Raw genomic sequence first — 9188 nt, 5'->3', positions numbered from 1 at the left:
CTAATACTGATAATATTGATAACATTTCTGTGGGATCAATAACAGGTTTACCTCTCCACGGTCCTCTCAACCGGAGATAATCCAGAGCCGCTTCTCCTCTTCCTCCACAAGCAGGAGGATTAAAAAGGAAATCAGGAATTCCTGAAGCTCAAACAGATCTGACAGTCAAACTTTTCAAACTACTCTTCTCGTCACTTTCGCGGACCTTACCTCACCAGAAATAGTGAGGTGCGGGTAGGGGCGGGAACATCTGGTGACGCAACCAGGAAATGCTGCGAAGGGTAGACCGTCCAATTTCACAACAGGCTGACGCTGCCTGCAGGTCTCTCTGAAGGACCCTGCCTTTGCTGGCGGCGAAGGACGGGTCCTTGAAGGATGCTGCCCCTGAATTTGGACACAGCCATAGTCACATGACTGGTTGATCACCTGCGGTCATGTGACCGGGTGTCAATCAGGAAGTGATAAAGTGCTGTTTGTCTCAGTGGAGGGCCCTTTGACTTGGCTGCAGCACCCGGTGTGGTGTACTCTCCGTCTCATACAGGGTGAAAGCCAGACATGGCTCAGGTTTGTGCTAGCCGTTTGTTTGTGTGTCACCTATGTAACCATGTGTCTGTGTGCTGCCAGCGCTCTTTGTGTTAAGGATTTTAACCTGTGTGGAAATGGTAACATTACCTGAAAGATATTTTAAGTATATTTTATTGATTTATGTTTCAGTTCAGGACTGAGGTGACCACTGACGGATGCTGTGGCACAGATATTGGTAAACAATATACATGTTTATCTGTATTTTTATTATTTATTTTTTTTTAACGTATTTTTAGATTGTGGTATTATAATTTTGTTTCCTTTCTAACAGTTGATGCACTGGATTGCTCCCTCATTATTTAATTACTGGAGTTTGTGTACCCTTGCAAAGTAGGCTTATATTTTTATTGTTTTAGTGTTTTACTTATGTGCAATATCTTGAACAATGGGATGGCAACTAATGCATTCTGTGTTTTCTTTAAAGGGCCAGCCACTACTGTTAATTTACTTTTTGCTGTTTATTTGATTTGTAGGCTTGAGGCAATTAATGTATATTTTCTACTATACTTGATGTACTGTGTAGTAGTCATTTGGATGGTGATGTCATTTAATGTTTCTGTTCTCTTTTGTACCTACAGCTTGACTCTGTGAAAGGCCGGGTCTGCACTGACACACAGCCTCCTTCTGTGGTGGGACACTCTGTAGTGGTGTGTATATTTGGTCGTGACACTGTATGTATTTCATTGCACTAAGTCATATGTAAATAGAGGTTAAGTGTGTAGTGCATGCGTGTGGTGGTAGAATTGCTGTCTCCCACAGTCATTTTATTGTTGCTGTGTATAGCTGACTCGCCCTTATTGTGAGGAGAACTTATTGACTTTAACCACCCAATGAGATTGTTTTGTTCATTGCCTCATGCCTATGTTTTAGTGAAATTTGGTCTATATATTGTAATAAAGCCAACTTAACTTTTGCACAGGATACGCCTCTGGTAAATTGTTTCTGTTTGGGGAAGTCAGAATGGCTCACAAATTGCATTGTCGATATTAAAGGTTTAAGGGTTCCTCCTGCCCCTTAGCGGGAGGTGGAGTTGGAGTTGTCAGGCATTTTTAAAGGTAGTCTTAGTACCAGGCGTTACAATAGGTTACAACTTCACATTTCAGATGATCTGTGATGCTGACTGCCTTGTCAGCAATTTAGAGGCAAAGTGTCCTGGCTCAGTGAATGACTCCAGAGCCTTTCGGACTAGTCCAATTTATGAGAGACTTTCACAAGGTAAGCCACACATTTTATTTGTACTGTAAGCACCTTGGACATCATGAGTGTTTAACTCTGCCGTCTAGTTTTCTAAATGATATCTTGCATTATCAGGTGAATTCTCTGGTGTGCTGCTGGGAGACAAAGGCTATGCCTGCGAGTCATTCCCCTTGACTCTCCTTGCGGACCCCCAAACCCCACCACAGCAGGCCTACAGCCATGCACACAGCAAGACAAGGGCTCAAATCGAGATGACCTTCAGCCTTCTGAAATCTCGGTTTCAGTGCCTGCACCACTTGTGGGTTTCCCCGGACAGGGCCTGTGGTGTCATTGCTGCATGCGCAGTACTGCATAACATTGCAGGCCTAACAATGAAGAGCCCCCCCGAGTGGCTGTTGATGTTGACTGGGAAAATGCTCCCATCTACCCTGACAACATTAATGGCAGACTCGTCAGGGAGCAATATATTACAAGTTGTTTCACTTAATTTTTGGATTCAGCCTATCTTTAGTTAATAAAAGATCTTAAATGTTACTTTGCTGTTTGTGTGCATTTTGTTTAGCATTGGTGGTTATCTTTTAGTTTACATTCATGAAAAAGGGAGGACACCACAATATTTTCTAGTTGTTTTTTTTTTGTTTGGCAGTCCTCATTCGTCTTGATTGCTTGGATCCTGGAATTCTTGGATCTTTCTCTTCTTGAGTTTTATTTTAACATCTGCCAGCGCTATCTGTCCCACCAGGTGTTTTGTGTATAGTCTTCTGACAGTTTAAGTCTGTAAAAAAAAAAAAAAAAAAAAAAAAAAAAGTCAATTAGCACAGCAGAATTTGTGCACAATGTAGATTTACTTTAGCCAATACTCACAATGGGCCTCATTCATGAACCGTTCTCACGAACAAATTTGTTAAGTCCCACTTAAGATTTTACAAAGATTGTGGCATTCATGAATTTTTTTTCTTGGGTAAGAACAAATCCTACGAACACTCAGGAGTATTCATACGCACATTCCAGTGCTGACATGTTGGCATGGTTGTTTTCTTCTCTAGTGCAGTTCAATAAAATACAATATTATTGATGATTCTGTCATATTTATTTTTTCACTTAATTTTTGGTAATTTAGAGAATTTTAAAATAAATTAAATGTGCCAATGATTTAACATTAATCAAGTAAATTGGAAACCATGCCATCAATTAGTAACCCACCCACCTTATTTATACGTGGCATTTCTCCATCCAAGGCCACAAAACAATGGCATATATGTTGCTGCTGCAAGAGATTGCTGATTGGGCCCTACGGAGGGAACGAATGTTTCGGGATCACATAGATCTTTTTCAGAGAGCAATAAGTTCCTCTTTGGACGCTTTAGGCTCCCACGACCGGTTCTTATAGATCTATCCAACCACTTGGAGTCAGCACTTCGGAGACACACACTTTGGTCCAACCCTGTCCCCTCCATGTGCAGGAACTGTCGACCCTCGGCTTTTTGGCCACTGGAACATTTCAGCGGGAGCTGGGGGACAGGGTGGGCATATCACAGCCACCCATTAGCCGCGCTCTCCCTCGAGTCGTGGATGCAATAAATCTGAGGCTCACAAACGCATTGATGAATCTGACGTAGGGTTTTCTTAAGGAACCTCTTAAGAACAACTTAAAGAATCTAAGAAGATTCTTAAGAAGATATTGGTGAATGAGGCCCAATGTTACCAGGCTGTTTAGGAGACTGTGCAGCATCTGGGTCCTGTTACACATATATTTTCTGTTAGCACCACATCACTGACTTCATACTTTATGGACTAAATAAGCAGGATATTTCCATAAAATTGACATACCTCAAGCCTTCTGGAGTCCAGTGACAGTCTCCCTTAATCTGCAGAAGTGCATTCTGCAGCTGCAGATGTGCCTTCCCCCTGCCATATACATACATGTATTGAGAGAACTTGAATTAAGACTTCACAGGACATACCAAGCCTGTGATTTCAATACAATGTACTAACTGGATAATCTTCTGATGGCTCCAAAAGTGTAACTGGATCCCAGACACTTTAAGGAAATCCAAAGTCAGACAGTATAATATATTTGTTTGATTGTGTTCCATGTGCAGTAGTACTGCAGTATGTACCTTGTATGAAGCGGACCGTTTCTGTGGCTGGGACAGAGTCTGTTACTGTCCCTCCCTGGACCCCCTCCATCACTGGCCTCCTTTTATTTAAATGGAGTACCAGCTCCTCCGCTGGGGTCGTATCCTGGCTTAGTGGGCCCCCCTGTGCCATTTAACTGCTACAATCATACAGACATTCAACATGTCAGCAGACACCTAATCTATTCACCTCATTTGTTCACTATTATCTACTTTAAGTAAGGGATAATGCCCGACGAGGTGTCCATAAACAGAAGTTAATGGACGACGCGGAGGCCTATAACTTCTGTTTATGGACACCTCGAAGGGCATTATCCCGCTTATACCATGGTCACTTGCCAAAGAAAAGAAATTCGGACCATTAATTTACATTTTCATGCGTTTTACAATCAAAATATAAAGTTTTTCACAAGCCATAACTTAGTTTCCCTGGTAACACCTGAGGGTTTGACTAATACCTGGAACAATCATTACTCTCCCGTAAGGTTCTTATGCAATGGAGACGTTGTTCACTCCTCCAGCAAATAGGACGGATCATAGATACGACTTGGCAACGGGAGATATTCTAGTCCGCTCAGCCATGAGCCAGAAAGCTAACGTTATGCTAGCAAGATTCAAAGTCAATAACATTGCATATGTTTGACAGACAGTAAATATAATTTGACAGTATGCTAGCTAATACGATTAGCTAACTATCCAGTCATGTCATTGTCCCCAAATCAATAGCAAGATTTTCACGAACAAATAACCGGCCGTGTGTAACGTTACTGTGGCCGCAGCCTGAAGCAGAGAGCTGAACAGCGAACGGGACGTGAGATTATTCGCGTATCAGTAAATTTAGAGGGGAAGTGAACTTTCTGCAGCTTGTGTGTTACAGTCACCACCCTGTGGTGTTCAGAGGATAAGACACTGAAGGACTGACGGACTGCACTCAGTGCTGGAAATATAATATTCAGATTTGATACACCAGCTAGCGCATTGATTTACAGCGGTGAACAGTCAATTTGACTGGAACTACTTAGTAGGTGTCCATATCCACCTGTTTCCTCGGAAGCCTATGGGGGCTGCCATGACAGATAACTACTTCCGCCGGCGGTTGTCTGTTTCCGGGTGCCTTGCAACTGCATGACTGACCGCTGCCGCTAAGCCCTAAACAACTAGCGTTAGGTCATAAGTGCTAAATTGTTTTTAAAATGAGCTGAGGTACAACATGTGCCGTTGTTGGTTGCCACAACAATTCATGAAAATTGAAGTTTTTTTCAGAAATGTCTCCTGTAGTACATCAACAACTTAGACAAACTTGTCCGTGCCCTGCGCCCTACACGCCATGCTGAGGAAGGAGGAACGGAGACTAGCGCGGCTCGCGGCTTTGACACTAGAATAAATATATGGGTTTATGAATATCTTCCGCTGCTGCATGACTGCATGTCTTCCCTAACCCGGCAATGTCCGAGCAGCCGCCTGTCTCCACGACTTCCCTTTCCTTCAGCATTATCCACGCTGTAACGTTATGTTTAGCTTGATTAACACTCTGGCTGGGCGCTACTGCTGCCTTCAGAAATATAAACTCGCTGTGTTTCTTCAACAGTACTTTCCCCATTTTGTTACTGTGCAGGTAGTTGTATGCTTCTGTGCTTTTGTAACTGCGCAATTCTCCGCCGTCAACACCTTCAGAAAATATAAGATATAAGATAAGATATAAGACGTTAGCTACATGTCGATGTAGCTAACGTCAGGCTAATGCTTCATGTCATCTGCCCACTCCGTGAGAACTGACGGGTGAGGCACTGTGAGAACTGTCCTCACGACTTATTAGAACATCTGTACTGTGTATCCACCTCCGATTTTTATCCATTCTGTCGCCTTCTTTGTGTTAAAAGCCGGTTTTTAGAGCGAGCATGACAGCTACATTAGCGTAAACACCGAGGTCAGCCAGTTCAACCGGAAGTGCATAACCGAATACCGCTATGAACCATGGGTAAACTCACGAAGTCAGGAATAAGGTGGATATCAGCATAGACATATATACACGTATATATGTCTATGGATATCAGGGGTTAATGGACACCCTTCAGCCAATCAGAATCAAGTATTTCTCCAGACCATGGTATAAAGTCACTTACCGGCCTGCAAACTGTTCTTGTATTGAATGTTAACTTGCTGGCAGGTCCTTCTATGGCCAGACAAGTTTGTTCTTAATGAAGGAGAAAAAGATAAAAAAAAAATAAAAACGTAACATGAGAAAAATAGATTAAATGACACACATAGTGGATATTTGTTTGCACTTATTCATACTCTACATTTCCTGAGTAACATTCACCTCTACTTGCCACATTTAAAGCAAAGTGTACAACAGTTGATTAGTGGACTTGAAAAGTATCTCCTTTAGTCCTTTAATTGTGGCCTAATTATGACAGTTCCAGTGGAGCACTGTTTATTAATTGTACAGTTTTGAACTACTTACGCATTAAGCCGGTCCGCTATTGTCTGTCAGGCGTTCTCTCTTTCTTTAATTATGGCACTGGTGATGCCTTTTTTTCTTATATCTGTCACCTCATCATAGAACTCCATCAGGAGCTGTTGTTCAGCAGCCGTGAGATATGAAGCCCATGTTCCCATCAGTGATTCTGTGAGCGATCGCGAGGTCTATTTATATTTAAGTATGCCGTGAACACGCACGTATCCCGACTATCTACAGCTGGCTTGACATAGCCGCGCCTTTTCATCCTGGCTCGGAAAACATGCAACCAATTAAGCCAGGATGCGCCGATCAGACTAGATCAAGCCGCACTTGCTCAGTTATCCTGGATTTCTTTATATTACTTTTGTGCAATACCCCTCTGGACTTTGAATGGGAGCAGCTGTAACGCAAGCAATTTCCCCTCGGGGATCTATGAAGTATTTCTGATTCTGATTCTGATATTTGATCTGTCATGTGAAAATCATACATCTCAGTTTTATTGAAAATGCATTATAGTTTATTCAGTGGTTTAGAGTGATATTGTTGGTGAACCAGCCCTTTCTTCTAATATTATTTGTTTTGTTTGTCTTGGTGCAAGAGTAGTGACCAGAGAAGTGCTGCTCAGTTACTTGTGGATCACACCGAAAGTGAAGTTAGAAAGTCAGTTAAGTAGGAAATAAAGTGCTCAGTGTGCTGCTTAAGAAAAAAATCCGATTACTAGTGAAATTGTCATGATCCCATCATGGCAGCCCCGCCTTCTCCCTTGTGTATGTGTTGTTTCCCCTGTCTGTATTATTCCTCCTGTGTCTCTCCCCCTGTCTGTGATTTGTGTGTGTGTGTGTGGCCTCTCTCCTCAGGCAGCAGCCAGGTGAATCTACTCAGCAATCTACTTCCTCTGGATTCCCTCCTGCTCAGCACATACCTGGTTGTTCATATCCTGGCTCTCCTGTGTATTCTGACTCTGTGTTCCTGTGAATTAGGTTGTGTGGCTAACACGTCTCTGTTTCTTCCGCTCACATCAGATTGCTGTGCTAACATTGTAGCCTCGTGCTTGCTGCTTCACTGCCTGCCTGTGGATCTGCCTGCTAGCCTTGTTTTGAAGCTTGTATGACAGAGCAGGTGATTTGAGTGGATTCAGCCACTAGGGGCGCTGACGCGCTCAATCAGGCTTAGTGCTGCTGACTGTGAAAGAGAGCGAGAGAAGAAGAGACTGAAGACGGTGAGAAGTGTGTTTAGCAGGTGGATGATGTTGAGTTTGCCACTTTGTTTCAGTTGATCCGCTGTTTGTGGTTTAGTGTGCGTCCAGAGAAACAACCACACACATACCACCTCTGTAAGTGTACACTGTTTACACTGGATTAAAGTGCCATAAAAGGGATCGACTGTTTCCTGTTCATTCTTCATTTAAGTCTTGGGGGAACATTATAGACTGTGTTCTAACCAACACACACTTCATGATTACAAATCAGAGAAGCCAGTCTACAACCTTTAATCCTCCATCACATATGGTCCTTCGGGCCAGATAAGGTAATTACGAAGTGAAAATGGCTCATGTTCCCCCAAGTGAAGATGCACGTCCACGCCGACGAGTGCGCCAACCAAGATGGATGGAAGATTATGAAGGGTACACCCACCCACAGGCTGGGAGCTACCCACTACGCACCTCCGCTGCAATAGAGGATGTCCAGAAAGGGAGAAGTGGGGTGAGGAAGGAGTGTGATAAGAGAGCCACTAAGAAGTCCATGAATGTGCTGCATGGTACTGCCAATAACACAACCCCCCAAGCAGGGCAAGCTGAAGTCTCAGATCACCAAGAGACCATGGATAAGCCCAAAGCTTATTGCCCCTACTGCAGCAATACGCAACACTTCCTGGACCAGTGCTTGAACTTCAAGCAATTAACCAAGGAGCAGAAGATGACCTGGGTGAAGTCCAATAATCGCTGCTGGCGTTGTTGGCAGTGTAGATTGAGAGTCCTATGCAAGACGTGTAAGGGGAAGCACCTCCAGGCCTTGCATGAAGTGAATCTCCGGCCTGGCAAGAGTGAGTGTACTGCAGGGAATGGCACTGGTGCAGAGTTGAAGTCAGCGACAGATGTTTTGTACCTGGATCGGCGTGCCGGCTGCAATCAGGTCCTCTTGAAGGTCAGCAAGGTGCTACTATGTAACGGCAAGCACACCCTGGAGACATACGCAATCTTAGATGATGGCTCAGAGAGGATGATTCTACTCCAGGAGGGGCTGAACTCTTTAATCAGGTAGAGAAGCTCTGGCAACTGGACACACTGCCATACAGAAACGAGAAGCTGGTGACGAGGTCACGGAGAGACCAAGAGGCCATGAACCTTCTAGAGGCAAAGACTAGGAGAGTGGAGGTGGATGGAGTCCTCAGATACGCTACCCCACGGTTCCAGGTGAGTAACATGCCTATACTCACAGCGCCGCCTGAAGCGGTGCTCCCCAGTCTACGCAGCACGGAGAAGCGTCTCGGCAGAGACCCGGTGAAGGCACAGGCATATCAGGTGGAGATCATGAAGCTGGAGAAGCCAGGCTATGCTTCCAGAATTAGTCAGGAGCAGATGAAGGCTTCCAAGGAGTTGTGGTTTATTCCCCATCACCTGGTGACACACAACGGAAAAAACAGAATCTTGTTCAACTGTTCTTACACCTATAGGGATAAGAACCTAAACGAGCTGCTGCTGCCAGGCCCAAACCTGGGCTGATGGGGCGGCCAGACCGTTTGCTACCTCAGGCAGTGTATCACGACTCGGAGCTGCTCAGCCGTCGCCAATGGAGGGCCTGTCAAGT

General features: G+C 44.2%; 2 long non-coding RNA genes across 3 annotated transcripts; one reads left to right on the top strand and one right to left on the bottom strand.

Annotated features, from left to right (window-relative positions):
• The first annotated feature begins 280 nt into the window (after window positions 1–280).
• On the top strand, window positions 281–2316 carry LOC115592321 (uncharacterized). Of its 2 annotated transcripts, XR_003986115.1 has the most exons (4): window positions 281–564; window positions 715–760; window positions 1164–1800; window positions 1897–2316. It is a non-coding gene; the product is annotated as an uncharacterized LOC115592321 (long non-coding RNA). The 2 variants fall into 2 exon arrangements; XR_003986114.1 differs by having other exon boundaries at window positions 1164–2316.
• A 95-nt stretch (window positions 2317–2411) lies between these two features.
• Window positions 2412–3662, bottom strand: LOC115592323 (uncharacterized). Its single transcript, XR_003986116.1, has 2 exons — window positions 3613–3662; window positions 2412–2557 (listed from the first exon to the last, which is right to left on the bottom strand). It is a non-coding gene; the product is annotated as an uncharacterized LOC115592323 (long non-coding RNA).
• Window positions 3663–9188: the final 5526 nt, after the last annotated feature.

Source organism: Sparus aurata, chromosome 12 (genome assembly GCF_900880675.1).
Source record: "Sparus aurata chromosome 12, fSpaAur1.1, whole genome shotgun sequence".
Classification (NCBI taxonomy): domain Eukaryota; kingdom Metazoa; phylum Chordata; class Actinopteri; order Spariformes; family Sparidae; genus Sparus; species Sparus aurata.
The sequence above is the reverse complement of the archived record's forward strand: the minus strand, read 5'-3'. Positions and strand labels throughout refer to the sequence as shown.